This window comes from Odocoileus virginianus, chromosome 7 (genome assembly GCF_023699985.2).
Source record: "Odocoileus virginianus isolate 20LAN1187 ecotype Illinois chromosome 7, Ovbor_1.2, whole genome shotgun sequence".
NCBI lineage: Eukaryota > Metazoa > Chordata > Mammalia > Artiodactyla > Cervidae > Odocoileus > Odocoileus virginianus.
Window position 1 is genome coordinate 40,523,567 of NC_069680.1, and position 20,141 is coordinate 40,543,707.

The following is a 20,141-nucleotide window of genomic DNA, read 5'->3' on the forward strand; positions in this document are numbered from 1 at the left end:
TGAACTGAATGAGAGAGACCTGGGTTTGATCCCTGGGTTGGGAAGAGCCCCTGGAGAAGGGAATGGCTATCCACCCCAGTATTCTTGCTGGAGAATTCTGGAGAAAGAGGAGCCTGGTGCGCTACAGCTCATGGGGTTGCAAAGAGTCAGACATGACTAACTAAGCACAGTGCGGTAGATGATCCTCACTCTCCCAGGTGGCGCTAGTGGTAAAGAATCTTCAGGTGGAGAGGGAGCTGGGAGGGGGGATCGGGATGGGGAATACATGTATATCCATGGCTGATTCATGTCAATGTATGACAAAAACCACTACAATATTGTAAAGTAATTAGCCTCCAACTAATAAAAAAAAAATAAAAATAAACAAACAAAAAAAAAAGAATCTGCCTACCACTGGAGCCACAGGAGACTCAGGTTCTATCTCTGGGTCAGGAAGATCCTTGGAGGAGGAAATGGCAACCCAGAATACTCCAGTATTCTTGCCAGGATACTTCCATAAACCAAGGAGCCTGGTGAGCTACAGACTATAGGGTTGCTCAGAGTTGGACACGACTCAGCACACATCCACAGATGATCCTAACAGATTTCTGGGGAATGTGCCCCAGCATTTGACCCCCACCTTCTCCCAGAAGCTCCAGCTCTGGTTGAAGCTGGAGTTCAGAGCCAATCAAGAGCTATGGCAAAACATGACTTCCTCCTCATCTGTGGAGTCATGGCTCATCTCATGAATGCTTCAGAATAACTATAGAAGGGGTTATAGTTAAAACTCCTATGGTTTTAGCAAAGCTAAAGAAAATATAGCCTAAGTAACTGTCTCAAGGTCACACCGCTGACAAGAAGAGGAGGGGGACCTTTGCTTTTCACATTTCATGACAACCTGTGGAGGAGATGGAGGGAAGGTTAGGCTATGCCCTGACCCCATCCATCTCCCTGTCCGTTGCCGGACATTTTGGTGCGGGCAATGACCAGGCTCTATTATGTTGCAAAGAGAGGCATCTAATCACCTTCAGTGATACACAAATAGACCCTTCACAACCTCCTAGTCGAAAGTGATAGAAATTCTACCACAACTGTTAAGTGAGAAGGTACTGAATCACAAAACAGCATAGTCCAAAGTTAGTGGTGTCTGAAATGGCTGATTCCAGGGGTTAAATCACGGTGCCAGCTCTCCTCTCCTCACAGCTCTGTGTGACCCATGTGAGCTTCTCATGAGGCTCTAGGGCATGCCAAGATGACAGTGGGCATCCCTCATGTTCCAGACAGCTGGCTCTTTCATGATTCTAATTCCTTTATCCCAGAGGGCAGAAAGTTTGGCAGGGATATCCATAATCTTTTTATTTAACTCATGGATATTATCTAATCACTTTCATATGGTTTTATAACTCCAAACCCACAATTGCTGTATCAATTTTTTGGTTTACACACATAGGCATGCATTGCTCATATTTCTATGCTACATAAGCTCATAAAACTCAAAGGTCCAGAAAAGAGCCTCTGGGACAGTGGCCAAAGGCAGTCCAAGTTTGGGAAAGATGACATCAATGGTGTCATAATACCAGGACTCTAATGGCCACGCTATCCTGAATCATTCAATTGTGCCTGAGGGGAAGATGATCATGCATGCTGATTCTTCAAGAGTCTCTCTAATTATGTTCATCAAATGCCAGCAATTTCACTGTTTTTTGAAGGTCACTTTGCCATTTTCTTATTTCAAATTAAATCATACAAATATACAGAATTTAGAAAGGGAAGGAATCCTAGCGATTAGTCAGGTTCTTCTATGGGTTTCCATAGTTATGAGAGGATAAAAGCCAAACTCCTTAACATGGCCTGTAAGACTACCCATAGCCTGCTCCATGCCATCCTTTTCAGCCTCTTCTCCTCCCCAACCCTTCCGCCCAGCCCTGCTGGCCCTCGTAGGTCCCTTTGTCAACTGTGTCACACTCCCTTCCTACCATCAGGACTAAGCCCTTCCATTGCTGTGTACCCACTGCTTCTCGCCTAGTTACAGCCTAATTCTTTTTCAGACCTTTTCTTTACCTGACCTGGCATATCCTCCTCCACTAGACCTACACCCACACCCACAGCCACACATACAAAATCAGGTCTCCTTCATTGCCCTTTTCTGAGTTTGTAGCTATTTATCTACTCATATGACATTTTTGTGATGTTTCCCACCAGATTATAAGTTCTACTGAAGGCAAGGACTGTAGTTGGTTTTGTTGATCCTATTATCTTCAGAGCCTAACATAGAGCTTGGAACAGAATAAAAACTCAAAAAGAATGACATTGGGTCATTTGTAGAGATGTGGATGGACTTAGAGTCTGTCATACAGAGTGAAGTAAGTCAGGAAGATAAAGACAAATATTGTATACTAGCGCAGATATGTGCAATCTAGAAAAGCACGACAGATGAACCTATTTGCAGGGCAGGAAAAGAGATGCAGATATAGAGAAGGACTGTGTGGACACAGCAGTAAGGGGAGGGTGGGATGAATTGGGAAATTGGGTTTGACATAAATATACTGCCACGTGTAAACAGATAGTGGGAGCCTGGTATATAGCACACGGAGCCCAGGTCGGTGCTCTGTGGTAATCTAGACGGGTGGGATGGAGGGAGGGTGGAGGAAAGTCCAAGAGGGAGGGGATCTAAATATACACATAGCTGATTCACACTGAAATTCAATGTTGAAACTAACACAACAGTGTAAAGCAATCGTACTCCAGCAAAAAACAAACAAACAAAAAAACACACACCTAATTGGATGAATGAAGCTTAATCTCCATCTTCCTAGCACCACCCATGGTCAAATCCAACAAAAGGCCTCCACCTCCAATAACTGTGCTGAGACTAGCTGTCTTTCACTATCTCTCCTGTTAACTCCCCAGTCCAAGCCAAAAATCACATCTTGTATTTTCTTAGTCCCCCCATCTGGCCTTCCTGCTTTGGCTCTTGCCCATTCATCCTATTCCACACCATTCCATCTAGCCTTCTCTTGACAACCAAAAGGACCTTTCAAATAGCAAATCAAGTGAAATCACTTCACTGTCAAAAACTTCCAATGGCTCCTTGCTACAATTAGCATCCTTAGCAAACTACTACAGTCTGTACAGTTCTCTGTATTGTGGCCCCTACCTCTGCATTCTCATCCCCTCCCACTCACCCTCATTCATTCTGTTTCAGAAATGCTGGCTCTCTCTCTGGGCTTACCCTCTGTGCTTAGACAATTGGATCCATCCTCAGAAGTCTACATCAGTATACTCCATCTAGAGTACTCCCCCTCATCAGCTAGGTCTCAATAAGGCACCACTCTTATAACGTGCCCTCTACCCTCATTCATGTTCTATCCTATACATGTCCTTGTTTTACATTTTTTATTTTAGAAAGTTCTCTAAAGCTGTGGTATTGTGCTTTGCTGCTATGAAAAGGCCACTGGACACTTCAGTGACTACTTGATGACAAACCCAGCTGCAAACTACAGCACAATGGAGTCTCTGCTGAGAAAGTCTTCTATCACAACCTTCATGATTTGAGGCTTTTCTTCTTAATTGCTGGAACCCTCTCCCTCTGTCACCTGCTGCTCAGAGGCTTTAGAAAACTTCACATTATATCCAGTGTTTGACTTAGAACAATGCCTAGCACACAATAGGCATTCGATGTACAATCTAGAAAAAGGATAGATTTGGTCCAAACTCCTATATTTTGAATGGGAAATCTGGGTTATAAATCATAGATTATAGGACGGATAGAGAAAAGGAATTGACAATATGTCTAAATATAACCTAGGTATTCCCCAAATGTAATAACTTGGAATAAATATTTCCAAAACTCTTGAATTAGGAAAAGTTAGTCTTCTTTTTGCCACTAGAAAAAAAAATGAATATAGATTTTATTATTTATATGGATGTGTGGATTCTCAGAATTTAACATTAATATGTAAATATCCACTTAGACTTTTTCAAAATTCTGTATATTATGCTGACACTTGGCAGAAGGCTTAGTACAACACTGGACACGGCACTTTGAGGCCTTGGGAGTTATTTCTTGGTGAATGTATGATTCATTTTCACTTTTCAGATAAGACTTATAGCTATTGATATCAAACATGTACTTTTTGGAGGGTTTCCCTGGTGGCTCAGATGGTAAAGAATTTGCTTGCAATTCAGGAAACCCAGGTTTGATCCCTGGGTTGTGAAGGTCCCTTGGAGAATGGCTACCCATTCCAGTATTCTTGCCTGGAGAATTCCATGAGCAGAGAAGCATGGTGGGCTATAGTCCATGGGATCACAAAGAGTCAGACACAACTGAGTGACTGACACTTTTACTTTTTCATACCTGTGCTTTAACTAGTGTTTTATTTTCAGCCCTCAACTCTAACATAATCTTTAATTGAAATTCATTTAATATAAACTAATATAAATAAAGGACTAAAATGGTGGACCTAACAGAAGCAGAAGATATTAAGAGGTGGCAAAAATAAACAGAAGAACTATACAAAAAAGATCTTCACAACCCAGATAATCATGATGGTGTGATCACTCACACTCACCTAGAGCCAGACATCCTAGAATGTGAAGTCAAGTGGGCCTTAGGAAGCATCACTATGAACAAAGCTAGTGGAGGTGATGGTTGAGCTATTTCAAATCCTGAAAGATGATGCTGTGAAAGTGCTGCACTCAAAACACCAGAATATTTGGAAAACTCAGCAGTGGCCACAGGACTGGAAAAGGTCCGTTTTCATTCCAACCCCCCAAAAAAAAGGCAATGCTAAAGAATGCTCAAACTACCGCACAATTGCACTCATCTTACACACTAGTAAAGTCATGCTCAAAATTCTACAAGCCAGGCTTCAGCAATACATGAACTGTGAAATTCCAGATGTTCAAGCTGGTTTTAGAAAAGGCAGAAGAACCAGAGATCAAATTGCCAACATCCACTGGATCATCGGAAAAGCAAGAGAGTTTTAGAAAAACATCTATTTCTGCTTTATTGACTATGCCAAAGCCTTGGACTATGTGGATCACAATAAACTGTGGAAAATTCTAAAGGAGATGGGAATACCAGACCACCTGATGTGCCTCTTGAGAAATCTGTATGCAGGTCAGGAAGCAACACTTAGAACTGGACATGGAACAACAGACTGGTTCCAAATAAGAAAAGGAGTATGTCAAGGCTGTATATTGTCACTATGCTCATTTAACTTATATGCAGAGTACATCATGAGAAACACTGGGCTGGAAGAAGCACAAGCTGGAGTCAAGATTGCTGGGTGAAGTATCAATAACCTCAGATATGCAGATGACACAATCCTTATGGCAAAGAAGAACTAAAGAGCCTCTTGATGAAAGTGAAAGAGGAGAGTGAAAAAGTTGGTTAAAGCTCAACATTCTGAAAACTAAGATCATGGCATCCAGTCCCATCACTTCTTGGCAAATAGGTTTGGAAACAGTGGCTGACTTTATTTTTGGGGGCTCCAAAATCACTGCAGATGGTGATTGCAGCCATGAAATTAAAAGATGCTTACTCTTTGGAAGGAAAGTTATGACCAACCTAGACAGCATATTAAAAAGCAGAGACATTACTTTGTCAACAAAGGTCCCTCTTGTAAAGGCTATGGTTTTTCCAGTAGTCATGTATGGATGTGAGAGTTGGACTATAAAGAAAGCTGAGCACCAAAGAATTGATGCTTTTGAACTGTGGTGTTGGAGAAGACTCTTGAGAGTCCCTTGGACTGTAGGGGATCCAACCAGTCCATCCTAAGGGAGATCAGTCCTGGGTGTTCATTGGAAGGACGGATGTTGAAGCTGAAACTCTGATACTTTGGCCACCTGATGTGAAGAGCTGACTCATTGGAAAAGACCCTGATGCTGAGCAAGATTGAGGGCAGGAGAAGGGGAGGACAGAGGATGAGATGGTTGGATGGCATCACCGACTCAATGGACATTGGGTTTGGGTAGACTCCAGCAGTTGGTGATGGATAGGGAGGACTGGCATGCTGCGGTTCATGGGGTAGTAAAGAGTTAGACACGACTGAGCAACTGAACTGAACTGAATATAGAGTTATCATTCTGAAGTAAATTCTCACTTAAATTACTTCAGTCAGAAAGTATATCATTATTTCCCTTCACGTGTGAAAATGTGAAATTGTTAATTGCTCAGTCATGTCTGACTATTTGCAATCCTGTGGACTGCAGCCCTCCAGGCTCTTCTTTCCATGACATTCTCCAGGAGAAAACAGTGGAGTGGTTTGCCATGCCCTCCTCCAGGGGATCTTCCCAACCCAGGGATCAAACTGGGGTCTCCTGCACAGTGAGCCCATTTCCCTTTATACTTAAGTTTAATTAAGTTTAAGGTTACAGTTATCCTTAAGTCTTTATTATAACATGGTTTATTTATTGACACTGTTACAAGGTATTAACACTGTCCTAAGATATATATAATGCAAACCAATATCAATTGCTATTGGTTATAAAAACAGCTTCAGTAAGTATGAATCACTTCTGTATGCTTGAGTCTAAATTGCTTCAGTGTTTGCAATCCTGTGGATTGTAGCTAACTGGGTTCCTCTGTCCATGAGTTTCCCCAGGCAAGAATACTGGAGTGGGTTGCCATGCCTTCCTCTAGGGGATCTTCCGCATCCAGGGATCAAACCTGGGTCTCTTGCATCTCCTGCATTTTCACGTGGATTCTTCATTCAAACACCGGGGAAGCCCCTGTATGCCTGAATATTTAATAAATATTTGAAATAGGGAAAAATTGGAAAATTAGTGAGTTAAGAATATGGTCTTGGATCATGATTTTTGCCTCAGCATTTCAGAGGATAGTTGTTATCTTAGCAGAAAGTAAGACATCAAGAAAAACAATGTTTTATGGACTTCCCTGGCAGTTCATTGGTTAAGACTCTGCACCCCTAATACAGGGGGCACAAGTTTGATCCCTGGTGAAGGAACTAATATTTCGCATGCTGCACAGCTGTGACTAAAAAAGAGAACAATGTTCTGAAAAATATTGGTAACTTTCTTTCTGGATCCTAAATTAGTAACATTCTCAGAGGAAATTCTTACCTCTTCCTAATACCCCAGACACAAAGATAAGGCCTCTTCATGGAGAACAGGATCACGAAACAACTTGATCAGTCAAAAACAATGCTAATTAGGTAGGCAACAAAGAAGGTATTTCATGGCCCAGGACTCTCTCTCTACTTAGTAAAATGCTGCCCATTAGTTATGTCTGAACTAAGATTACGTAAGGCTGTCAAGAAAGATAACAGCTGATCATTATGACAACATAACATCTTCTACCTATTTATTCTTGAATTCTGGTTGTTTGGAATCTGAGGTCTTATGTAAAATCTATTGTGGAGCCAGTGATCACACTTGTAAACCACAAATCTTTGCCTTCTTTTTCTCAACCTGTGATCATCGATGAGTTCATCAAAGAGCTAGTGCTCTACTAGCAACTGACAACAATATTTCCAGTGCATATCAGTCAGTTCAGTTCAGTCGCTCAGTCATGTCCGACTCTTTGTGGCCCCATGGACTGCAGCACACCAGGCCTCCCTCTCCATCACCAACTTCCGGAGTTTCCCCAAACCCATGTCCATTGAGTTGGTGATGCCATCCCCATCCAACCGTCTCATCCTCTGCCATCCCCTTCTCCTCCTGCCCTCAATCTTTCCCAGCATCAGGGTCTTTTCCAGTGAGTCAGCTCTTCACATCAGGTGGCCAAAATATGGGAGTTTCAGCTTCAGCATCAGTCCTTCCAATGAACACCCAGGACTGATCTCCTTTAGGATGGACTAGTTGGATCCCTTGCAGTCCAAGGGACTCTCAAGAGTCTTCTCTAACACCACAGTTCAAAAGCATCAATTCTTTGGTGCTCAGCTTTCTTTATAGTCCAACTCTCACATCCATACACGACTACTGGAAAAACCATAGCCTTGAGTAGACAGACCTTTGTTGACAAAGTAATGTCTCTGCTTTTTAATATGCTGTCTAGGTTGGTCATGACTTTCCTTCCAAGGAGTAAATGTCTTTTCATTTCATGGCTGCAATGCATATACATTGTCATAAATGGGCCATTTCCCTTTTAAGGAACAAATAACTATCAAGGGGACTTGTTCTGTTACAGTGTTTTCTTAGACAATATCTAACCTCATTAAGGCAAATTTTGTTTTGTACCCTCCTTCTTATCCTTTAGAGAGAAGTTAATTATTCCTTATACCACCACTCACAAATTAACTAGAATACCAAAAGAACAAATCAAAGCACAGAACACTTTTTATAACCACTTCCGTTCCTCAAACCACAACTACCCTGTTCCTATCCAACTGGACATCTCGGGTACACAGTTCTCTACCATACATTTTTTTTTTCCTATTTCAACACCACACCTCACTTTACATTCAGGATAGTCTCTTACTTTACTTCTAAAACTTCCCCCCACTTCTTGGGCTGAACAACAACTTTACTCCAAGGCTTCTCAAACTAACCTTTAAAACCTCCCTTATCAACCCTGAAGTTTGCATACATATGGAACCTAGAAAATGGTATTGATGAACCTATTTGCAGAGAAGGAATGGAGATGCAGATATAGAGAACAGAGTTGTAGACACAGTGGGGGAAGGAAAGAGTGGGGCAAATGGAGAAAGCAGCATCAACATATATACACTAGCATGTGTCAAACAGATAGCTGATTAGAAGTTGCCATATAACACAGGAAGCCCAGCTTGGCTTGTGTGATGACAGAGAGGGGTGGGGTGCGGGGAGGGGAGGGAGGCTCAAGAGGGAGATGATATGTGTATAATTATGGCTTATTTGCATTATTGTACAGCAGAAACCAACACAACATTGAAAAGCAATTTTCCTCCAATTAAAAAATAAAATCCTGAACTTTGGGTCCAGATGAGAGATACCCTAACAAGGATTAACTTCATCCAGCATCATTAATTTTTGTCTTCTATAAAGAAGATGCTGCACTTAACACTGAGGCCTCAGAGATACATAAGACACAGTTTCTAACCTGAGAGGGAGCACAGCATCGTGGTTAAACAGATAGATACTAGAGCCACACTGCCTGGTTACAATCCCAGCGCTGGAACCCTGAGCAAGTCACTTACCCCTCCCCTGCGGCTTCCTTCTCTGCAAAGTAAAAATCACGCCTCCATAAGCAGACTGTTGTAAGGATTAAATGAGTTAGTAGTTACAAACTGCAGGGCCTGCCACACTGTAAACACCATATACCTGCAAATATCATTTTCAGGGAAACTTGGTATAAAAAGACAGAACTGTATATAGGTAATTTATCATACATAATACACAGCTTTCCCCAGACCAGTAGTGATTCCCTGCTGGATGGGGAAGAAGGGCTTTCCAAGCAGAAGGAACAGTATTTTAAAAGTCACAGAGAAGTGAGTACAGGCAGTTAACACAGAAAACAGTAAAATCAGAGTGACTGAACCTTAAACTAAACTGGGTTGAAGTGCATTTATCCTTATCAGGTCATTTTCTAACTCTAATACCATTAATCCAGTGACCCTCAAACTCCCTGAAAACCTGAATTTTCCTTTGTGCCTTTTTTTTAAAATCATTCTGTCTTCTATCTCAAAAAAATCAAAACAGTAAACCTCATTCCCGACCTGATTTTGCATTCTAATTCACAGATTTTTTTGTTTAGTTGCTAAGTTGTGTCTGACTCTTTTGCATCCCCATAGACTCCAGGCTCCTCTGTCCTTGGCGTTTTCCAGGTGGCAAATACTGGAGTGGGTTGCCATTTCCTTCTCCAAATTCAGAGATATCACTAATTAAATCTCTAGAAGGAATACAGAAGTAGATCCTGAAGAGTTAAACCTGGAGGTGCAGCAAACACAAGCACACACTTTGCCGACCTGGACATTTCACCAGGATAACCCACCATGCTGGTCCAGCAAGGTGCCTGTGGGAAAGAAGGATGATGCCAGGATTCCCATCATCAGAGTCATTATCCCAATCCCAAGGGCCATCATTCCACTGAGGGTCAGAATGCCAGACTCATAGAGTCCCCAGAGTCCCCAGACACCTTGAAAGTGAAAGTGAAAGTGAAGTTGCTCAGTCATGTCTGACTCTTAGCGACCCCACGGACTGTAGCCTACCAGGATTCTCCATCCATGGGATTCTCCAGGCAAGAATACTGGAGTGGGTTGCTATTTCCTTCTCCAGGAGATCTTCCCAACCCAGGGATTGAACCTGGGTCTCCTGCATTGTAGGCAGACACTTTACTGACACCTTAGTAAAATCCAAATACAGACAGAAAAAAATTTTTTTTTAAATCAAACCCAGCAATCAAAGACTTCTGGATAGAGAACTTGCCTATCATTGGTCCTCAAGGCACTAAGCCTGAGGACTAAAGCTATTAAGAAACAAACAGTGGAAGTCTCAGGTGGAAGTCTGTGCCACCTCCACCACTGAGGAGCTGTGTCTATGCAGTAGCTATTTCGTGGCACATTCTGTGATGTCATAACAGCCCTAAGGAAACATGCCTCACTTGTCCGTCAAACTGTTTATTAAACTCCTTCACCTTGAACTTGGCCTTTTGCGGCTCTATGATGTCTTCTAACTACTAGGCACTTAAGCTCTGTCCTTGATGGTGCTATCAGGATCCTGTCTCTACTGAGGTACCCACTTGTACTTGAAACCCAGGGATTTCTTTATAAGTCAGCCTGAGCCCCCTGGATAGGACAGATATTGTGCAACCAGCTTAGCATTGTCAGCTCCTGAGGACACCCTGATTTACAAATCAGCCTTGCTTTAACTAAGTTGTGGGGCTAATTCTCACTAGCTTCCACACTAATGGGAAAAAAAAAAAAAGATCAGTGTAAAATCCCTAGAGCAAGAAGTCCTAGAACTGTGTGAACTTACCTTAAAAAATTCATTTATGACTTGTAGTGAAATGTATCAAGCCAATAGGCTGGATGGGAGTTGAAATTAACAGTCTCTGCATGGGCCTAGATATAGCTTCTTAAAGGAACTAATGGGATTGTCACCATGATAAACAGGAATTACTGGCAGCTTTGCATCCTCAAGGGTTCCAAAAGACCAAGGACAGCCATAATTCCAATGCAACCCATTAAAAATACCATGAAATCTCTTTAGTGGATTATAAGCAGCTTTGTTTTATTTATTTTTTTTTCTTTTTTTTATAAGCAGCTTTGTTTTAATAGAAGATATCAAATGCATCACACACAGTAAAGAAAAACATAATTTACAAAAGTTTTGTATGTGTGTGAATACACACGTGCATTCTAGGCCCTAGTATAATGTGTATTCCTTACTACACAAATACTATTTTGATAATGTAAATATTTTTCTTTCTTTACAGAAGTCATAATATCTTCAGAGTAGGTAGATCATTATTTCTATATTAGCTAACTTTTACGAGTTTTACTATCCTTAATAAAAACACTAGTATTGGTTTTTTTTCATTTTTGAATTATTTCACTTTTGTAAAGGCATATAGAAGTTGAAAGTACTGACTCTTCTTTAAAAAGACTCGTAATCCACATTTAGTAAATGGCACTTTGACTGAGTTCATCTTAGTTTTCTCTTTTGGCTCCGGTCTTAGTCTTTCAGTCCTCCACCCCACCATTCCTATAGTCTGACAAAATGCAATCATTTTCATTTACCTTTTTGTGCATCCAAGAAACCAGTTTTCCAGACTCATGTTTTGCACTCCCCGTAGTACAATAAAACTGTTATAAGCTTTTGATCAACTAACACTGAATTCTGGTTTCCTTCTCTGAATCTCAAACATTCCTGAAGTCTTTGTGCCTTTGGTGGCCAGATCATACCATTATCCTCTAAGCCTCTCTAATACATTCAGAGTTTATAATTTAAAGACAGCTGTTGACCCAGCAGTCACTGTCTAGACTAACTGAATCCTCACCCTAAATATCAGACAAAGGAGGGGAAAACCTAGGTTCAAATTCCATAAATGCTTGGGCTTGGTTTGATGTTTCATTGAGATCTTCAATGACATCATTCTAAATGGATTTTAAACCTCTGTTTTCACTTTCAGAGGTTTCTGATGCAAACATATTCATACAACTCAGTGAGTAAGAGCTATCCTAAGGCAGACACACAAAATGCCAAAAAATCTCTACAAAGAATAGTTCATTCAGATCCATTCATTCACAACAGAATAAAACTATACAGAGCAGACAGGCAGGCATTCCCATTCCACATAATTAAACTATAACTCAACTTTAACAATTTGATCTATAAAGGCAATTAGCTTCAGCAGAACTTGGAAATTGTTTGCCCTAACAGATTATGAGATGTGTCATGGAGAAGCATACAACTGAGTCTCTCATAATCACTATCTAAAGTATAAATAATGTTTTGAAGTTTCAACTAAAAGAAATGCTGTACTCAAAAAAGAAAAATAATCAGTTTCTCATGAACCCGATAACAAAAAGAGTGTAGTGAGTCAAAAGTATGTGCAATTCACTCAATATTTTATTTCTTTAGGATTTTAAACATTCCATACTTTGCTTTGAGAAGACGCTATTTAGTTTAAAGGGCATTTTGAGTCACTGAGGATGAGATAAAGGAGAAAGCAGAGAGGATTTAGGTTACACAAAGGAGGAAAGTGCTCCTTATGCACTGGAGGATTCTGTTCTCAATGCAAGGATATTTTGTTTCTGTCTAGACTGGTTTGAGAATGGGGTTGTTCACAGATGAGGTTTTAGAATCATTTTACAATCTTGTCCCCTTTATTACTCCCATATAACCATTTGGAGACAATGCACCGGGGTGCTTCTCAATAACTGTCAGACAAAAGAAGAAAAGCTTCTTCCAGAATGTGAAATTAATGTGTTTACTGCTAATCTCTAAAGTAATACACAAAATATTTGATAACTAATACCTAAAGTAATACATAAAATAATGAAAACTACTAACTAAAAAGCACTAACCAATCGGAAAGGGCACAGGCTGCGGCAGGATCCTGGAGAGGCTTCTGGGTTGCAGAGGTGTGAAAGTGAAGTCACTCAGTTGTGTCCGACTCTTTGGGACCCCGTGGACTGTAGCCTACCAGGCTCCTCCCTCCATGGGATTCTCCAGGCAAGAGTACTGGAGTGGGTTGCCATTTCCTTCTCCAGGGGATCTTCCCAACTCAGGGATCGAACCTGGGTCTCCAGCATTCCAGGCAGACGCTTTAACCTCTGAGCCACCAGGGGTGTAGGGAGGTTTAGGGGCCCAGAAATGATATGGGGAAAGCATTTTACTAATCAATGTAGTAGGTAGGGCTTCCCAGGTGGCGTTAGTGGTAAAGAACCCACCCGCCAATGAAGAGATGCGGGTTTGATCCCTGAGTGAGGAAGAAGGTCTGGAGGAGGAAAAGGCAACCTGTTCCAGTATTCTTGCCTGGGAAATCCACTGGACAGAGGAGCCTTCTATAGGGTTGTAAAACAGTTGGACATGACTTAGCAACTAAACAGCAACAACAAACTGTTTCTTTCGGCCTTTATTTCCTTAGACAGACTTCTATGTCAAGTAAAATGTATATTAAGTTGGTATATTTTTCTATTGTTTATTTGTCTTTGTCAGTTTAATTTTCAGACCCAGCAAGTGACCTTAAGAGGACTGATGAAAACTTTCCCTTCTCTACATAGCTGAACACAGTTAAGTATTCTTGCCTGGAGAATCCTCATGGACAGAGGAGCCTGATGGGCTACGGTCCATGGGGTCACGAGTCAGACATGATGGAGCGACTAAGTACAAAGAGAAAAAAAGCACATTAGGAAGGGCATGCTTAGTGACAGAACATAGAGAATGTGCGTGACACGTGCAGGCGGGGTGGAGATCACAGATCTGAGGGTGATGGACTTTGTGGTCTCCAGAGAGAGACGTGCTGCTCTCAGCAGGTATATTTTACCTGCCTCGGCCCCCGGAATGAAATACATTTTTAGACAAGCCACTTCCCTTGGCTTTAAATGAACATGCAACCTTCTCATTAGATTGTCTGCTTCCCAGGTGCCTTGACATCAGGAGGGAGAGAGTCTGATCCAAAATGTGTACATTAGTTACATCAGGAACTGTAGAAAGTATGAGGCTTGCCTTTGGGTCTATATATTAAATTTCAGGTAAAAGTTGGAGTACTAGAAGTATGCTGGATACAGATGTAAGATCTGGTTTCTTTTCCTGCCAGGATGAAGCCCAGATTCCACACACAGTGAAATCCAACAGAGCCCACGTCCTTTGATCTCTGCAGTGACTGGCCTTCTAACTCCTACCTTCGGGCTCCTGTACCCACAGGATGCATCATGGCATTTCTGCAGACATTCACCATTCAAAAGAAGAACCAGGACTTTTGTCATTGTAACATTCAGAGGGCTCTTACCGACTTCATGGAAGCATGTCTAATGCAACCAGTGTTGTCAGCACAGATTTACAGAATTTGGTTGCTGTGGAAACCCTGGTGGTTAGCTTATTTGCATTTACATGGGACCACAGTGGTTGAGGCTGCCTTCCAGCATGTTTATTTTCCTATTTTCCTCTGCAATGGAGAGAAAGGAATTGTATTTCAAAGAAATGATTGATTGCAATTCTGCTAATTCTCCAGACCACAATATGATTTAAAATTTTATAATAACTATAAAAAATCACTTCTATACTCCAGTGTTAACTCACATCATAAAAAATAATAGCTACTATTAATTTAGGACTTGCTACATGCCAGACAATGTGTGAAGGATATCTCAATTAGGACAATGACTCACTGAGGTCTTAGAATTTCCATTTTCCTACAACGAAATGGAAACTTGGACAGGCTGAATGATTTTTCCAAAATCACCCAGTAAGTACACTTTAGAGGCAGAATGTGAATCCAAGTTTGCTTTAGAAAGCCCAAACTTACAGTCTGACTTCCTGCTAATTTTACAGACAATTTTCTTTAATTCAAAAAAGAAAGGAAAACACACACACACACACACACACACACACACTGGTAGTAGTAATCCTAGGAAGACTACTCAAACACAAATGGAGAGCTTGAAGTCTTGGACTTCACGGCAGTGTACTCAAGTATCTCATTGGAAATTGACTCCTAAAACACTGCTATAATCCTACCAAATTTAGGCTGAAAAACTTGACTGCTTCAACCTTCTCAATGGCATAACATTTAAGCTCCTTGTTGTGGCATTTAAGCCCCTCTGGAGTCTGGCGCTGGTGTAAATACCTCCTCTGTCCTTATCCACTCCAGCCATCCCAGGGCCTTAGCTGTCTTCCAGATCTCTTTTCACTTGTATGCTTAGCATCTGCTATTGCCCCTCAGCCTGGAATGCTCTTTCATTACCGTCTCTACTTATAAAACCTGCATTTCTGATAAGCTTCTCCTTTGATTCTCAAAATAGAAAGGCCTTCTTCATTTGCATCTTAAAAGTGCACCCTCTAACTTTTTACCTTTTATTTTTGTTCAGTATTTATGGGTCAATCTTATCCCCAAAGGGCTTTCCTGGTGGCTTAGCGGTAAAGAATCTGCCTGCAATTCAGGAGCTGGAGGAGACGTGGGTTCACTCCCTGGATCAGGAAGACCAACTGGAGAAGGGCATGGCAACCCACTCTAATATTTTTGCCTGGCAGGCTACAGTCCATGGGGTGGCAAAGAGCTGGACACGACTGAAGCGTCTTCACATACACGCTTCTCCCCAAATGAGAATGTGCTGTGCTTAACTGCTCAGCCGTGTCCGACTCTTCAAATAGAATCCACCTATTTTTTTATCTTCCTTCTTCAACTATAGCCACCACAAAGTCTTTTGCTAAGAAAGAGCTCAAAAAAATAATTGTTAAACTGAATTAACTTAAATTTACACTGAAGTACTGCTTGTTTTGCATTATTTTTAAAACACAGATACCTTTGACAGAGTACTGTCATTCAGTTTTGCAAAACCATTCACAAATTAATTTTACTAACACATACTTTACAATTTACAAAAAACTTTCATATATATTAACTTGGCTCATTACAAGGAGTCCTTTGGATAGTTAGTAAAAACTTCATTATTATCTCCATTTTTCAGATGAGGGATCAAAACTAGAAATAATTATTCAGTCAATTTGCAAAGTAATTCTGTAGCAGCTACAATGCTTAGCACCTGCCTGAGCTATTTTATTCCCTGAATGCTTGAGATGAAACACAGAGATGTTTCTTACAGGTGTTTAGGAGTTTATGAGCAACCAAAAATGGGGACGAGTTTATTTCCAAACCTGTGTATTTGGAGAAGAAATTCACAGGCAATAGCTTTGTATCTGTATTATCAGACGCATCTGGCCCCATAAACAGAATTGCCATGTAATCCTTTATTTTAACAGAGTTGGTTAAAACGCATTTATACTGTAATATTCATTTTACTTTTTAAACAACATCTCTGGGATCTAGTTAACCTTTTCTGACTGACCTGGGTCCATCGTTATTCACACCAGTTACTGTCCTAAGCCACAGCATAGTCCTGTGGGATAGCTAGGGCATGCAGGCCAGGTGATTTTACATAGTCACCCCACCTGCTCCCACTCAAAGACTGACCTTTAGTAGATCTCTTGTTTCTTTTCTTTTTGCTGCCAAACTATTAGATCTGACTTCTCTGTATCTTAAATATCATATCACTAGCAGCATCTTAATCTTTCAAGCTCCAAATCAGTACCATTTCAGTAAATAATCAAATGAGTGGATTAGACACTACACTAGGAGATGGGCATACACTGGGAGATGGATAAGACATGCCTTGTAAGAGTTTGCAGTGCAGAAGGGGGCAGAAGTGAAATCATGAGATTGTATGATTTCAAAGTAATAAAGAAGTGCTTTGCTATATGTATTTACAGCATGAAAGGCTTTGTGGCATGGGGTGCAGAGAACGACTCCCAGAAAAGTTAGTGGCTGATCTGCACCTTGATGTATGAATAAGAACTTGCCAGATGACAGGGGAGCTGTTGAGATAGAAGAAAAGAAGGGCAAATGCTTAGGAGCATAAAACAGCAGGGTTTGCACAGAGAATGACTAACTTCTCAGGAGTACTAGAGCCCGTTTACACAGCAAGTGGCAGAACCTGAGATTTGAGGGGTACAAAGGTGGCCTTCAGTCATATAACATCTTTGACTTTATTTCAGGGATGATAGAAACCACTGGTGGAATTTAAACAAAGGAACAATATGGGGTCAAGACAAGAATTCAGAGAGAAAGACTTGGAGCCAGATATACATAGCTTCTCAAGTACTTTTCTGAACAAACATGAATTCCTCAAAAATGAATGTAATTCAGTAGATGATGAGTGAATATAGCAGGAAGAGTAGGTTTAATCTGGAATAATTTCTTGCAGGAAAGATGCCCGAGGATACATGCTGCCCATGTGTCTAGCAGAAAGTTAGATATCGTGTTTCTAATCACCTATAGGATGGAAAACCACAACTGAGTGAGCCATACAGCTTCTAATTTGAGCTGCTCATTAATATCACCAGGGAGGTTTTAAGAGTCCTGATACCTAGAATTCTCCCAAAAATATTAAATTAGATCCCCTAGAGCTATGATAAGTCCTCGTTAAAGTCTTCCAAGTAATTCCAGTGTTCAGCTGCAGCTAAGCAGCCTGACACTAGAGTACCAGGTTCATACTTAAGACTCATAAAGAACCTTCTTTCCAGTAAAGCACATGGACTGTGATATTCTTGGATTTTACTCTATTTTGACACAGGAAATAGGCATGTTTTTGAAGGTATGGCTCAACTATTGCTTTCTCTAAGAAGCCTTCTCTAGGGGGCTTTAGAAGCTATTCCATTTCTAATAGTACTTTTCTTTCATGTTTATTGTGATGTTGGTGGAAAGGAGGGCTATCAGTCTAAACAAAAGATCAGATAAGATGAAGCCAGACTATACTGGGAAGAAAATCTAGTATCTGCAAACATTTAAATGCAAGGTAAAAAATAAATAAATAAAAAAGAGGTCTAGCATGTTGATGACCAATCATGGAAGAGCTCTTCTACTTTAAGATACTGATATATCAAGCTTTCTGATTTCTCTGATGAACAGGACGTAATATGCAGGGGTATCTATTTCTAGAGCACATGTTAGCAGTCCAGTGGAAAGCAAGAAACATCACTTTGGATCACAGACTACACTGTTTAAACAAGCTTCTTAAGTGTTCTATTCTTAACAGCAGTCATAATGTGTAGGATTCATGAAGGTTTCAAGTCATGGCCTTGCAAATAGCAAGGGTCCTGTATACAATTCTATTTATTTTTTAATCTGGAAATTTTAATCTGTATGTTGTTGTTTAGTCACTAAATTGTGTTTGACACTTTTGTGACCCCATGGACTATAGCCCGCTAGAGTCCTCTGTCTGTAGGATTTTCCAGGCAAGAATACTGGAGTGGGTTGCCTTTTCCTTCTCTGAGGGATCTTTCCAACCTTGGGATCAAACCTGGGACTCCCGCATTGGCAGGAAGATTACCACTGAGTCACCAGGGAAGTTCTTTAATCTGTATAGCAAGTTTTAAAACAAGACAGATTAAATCTAGAAATTGTTCAAAACATTTATGTCATATTAACACTATCACTCATTTCTAAGAAGCCCCTACCAAGCATAAGGAGGTTATATTGCACTAGTATTCTGGAATCATAGGTAGTAATGTGGGTTTACATAGTGTTAAATTCTGTAACTAGTCATTAATGTTTAAAATACCAAAACCAATTCTGAGCAGGCACTCAAACTTTGCAGAAGAAAACATTAGTTCAGTTCAGTTCAGTTCAGTCACTCAGTCGTGTCCAACTCTTTGTGACCCCATGAATCGCAGCATGCCAGGCCTCCCTGTCCATCACAAACTCCCAGAGTTTACTCAAATTCATGCCCATTGAGTCAGTGATGCCATCCAGCCATCTCATCCTCTGTCGTCCCCTTCTCCTCCTGCCCCCAATCCCTCCCAGCATCAGGGTCTTTTCCAACGAGTCAACTCTTCACATGAGGTGGCCAAAGTATTGGAGCTTTAGCTTCAGCATCAGTCCTTCCAATGAATACCCAGGACTGATCTCTTTTAGGGTGGACTGGTTGGCTCTCCTTGCAGTCCAAGGGACTCTCAAGAGTCTTCTCCAACACCACAGTTCAAAAGCATCAATTTTTCGGCGCTCAGCTTTCTTCACAGCCCAACTCTCACATCCAAAGCCTTTGACTGTGTGGATCACAATAAACTGTGGAAAATTCTGAAGGAGATGGGAATACCAGACCACCTGACCTGCCTCTTGAGAAACCTGTATGCAGGTCAGGAAGCAACAGTTAGAACTGGACATGGAACAACAGACTGGTTCCAAATAGGAAAAGGAGTACCTCAAGGCTGTATATTGTCACCCTGCTTATTTAACTGATATGCAGAGTACATCACGAGAAATGCTGGGCTTGGAAGAAGCACAAGCTGGAATCAAGATTGCCGGGAGAAACATCAATAACCTCAGATATACAGATGACACCACCCTTATGGCAGAGAGTGAAGAGGAACTAAAAAGCCTCTTGATGAAAGTGAAAGAGGAAAGTGAAAAAGTTGGCTTAAAGCTTAACATTCAGAAAACTAAGATCATGGCATCTGGTCCCATCACCTCATGGGAAATAGATCAGGAGACAGTGGAAACAGAAGAAAACATACCTTAGGGCAAAAATAAACTAAACTTTGGAATAATACATCTGGGATCTATTTAACACAGGTACAGGGTTACAAGGAGCCCATAGTAAATTGTAGGCACAAGTTCTACTGTATAATATATAACATTTTCCTTCCTTTCTAGACATTATGTTTAAAGGGGTGCCCTGAAGTAGAGATGATGATAAAAGTTTTTTAAAAATGGTCTATCTTCAGAGGAGGAAGGCCAAGGAAAAGAGACTTATGGTAAGGTAATCAGTTGGTTTAACTTTGAATATAGCACATGAGAGACATAGACCTTGTTTCAGATTAAAGACTCTCAGGCTTGTAGGGTTCTGTTCTCAAAACATGTATGCTGAACATAATAAGATGTGAAAATATGCACTATGCACATGTGAAAGGTAGGAAAGTAAAAATCTTACAGGACTCTTAATTATAAGAACATGGAAACCTCACCGTGCTGTGTGTAACCTGAGTGTTCTGTGGACAAT

General features: G+C 40.9%; 1 protein-coding gene and 1 long non-coding RNA gene across 3 annotated transcripts in view; one reads left to right on the plus strand and one right to left on the minus strand.

The window, feature by feature from the left end:
• Positions 1 to 20,141, minus strand: part of PRKG1 (protein kinase cGMP-dependent 1) — a 1,335,516-nt gene that overhangs the window by 245,951 nt on the left and 1,069,424 nt on the right. The window lies entirely within an intron of this gene.
• On the plus strand, positions 10,522 to 14,943 carry LOC110134515 (uncharacterized). The gene is made up of 3 exons (XR_002313096.2): positions 10,522 to 10,652; positions 13,585 to 13,658; positions 14,186 to 14,943. It is a non-coding gene; the product is annotated as an uncharacterized lncRNA (long non-coding RNA).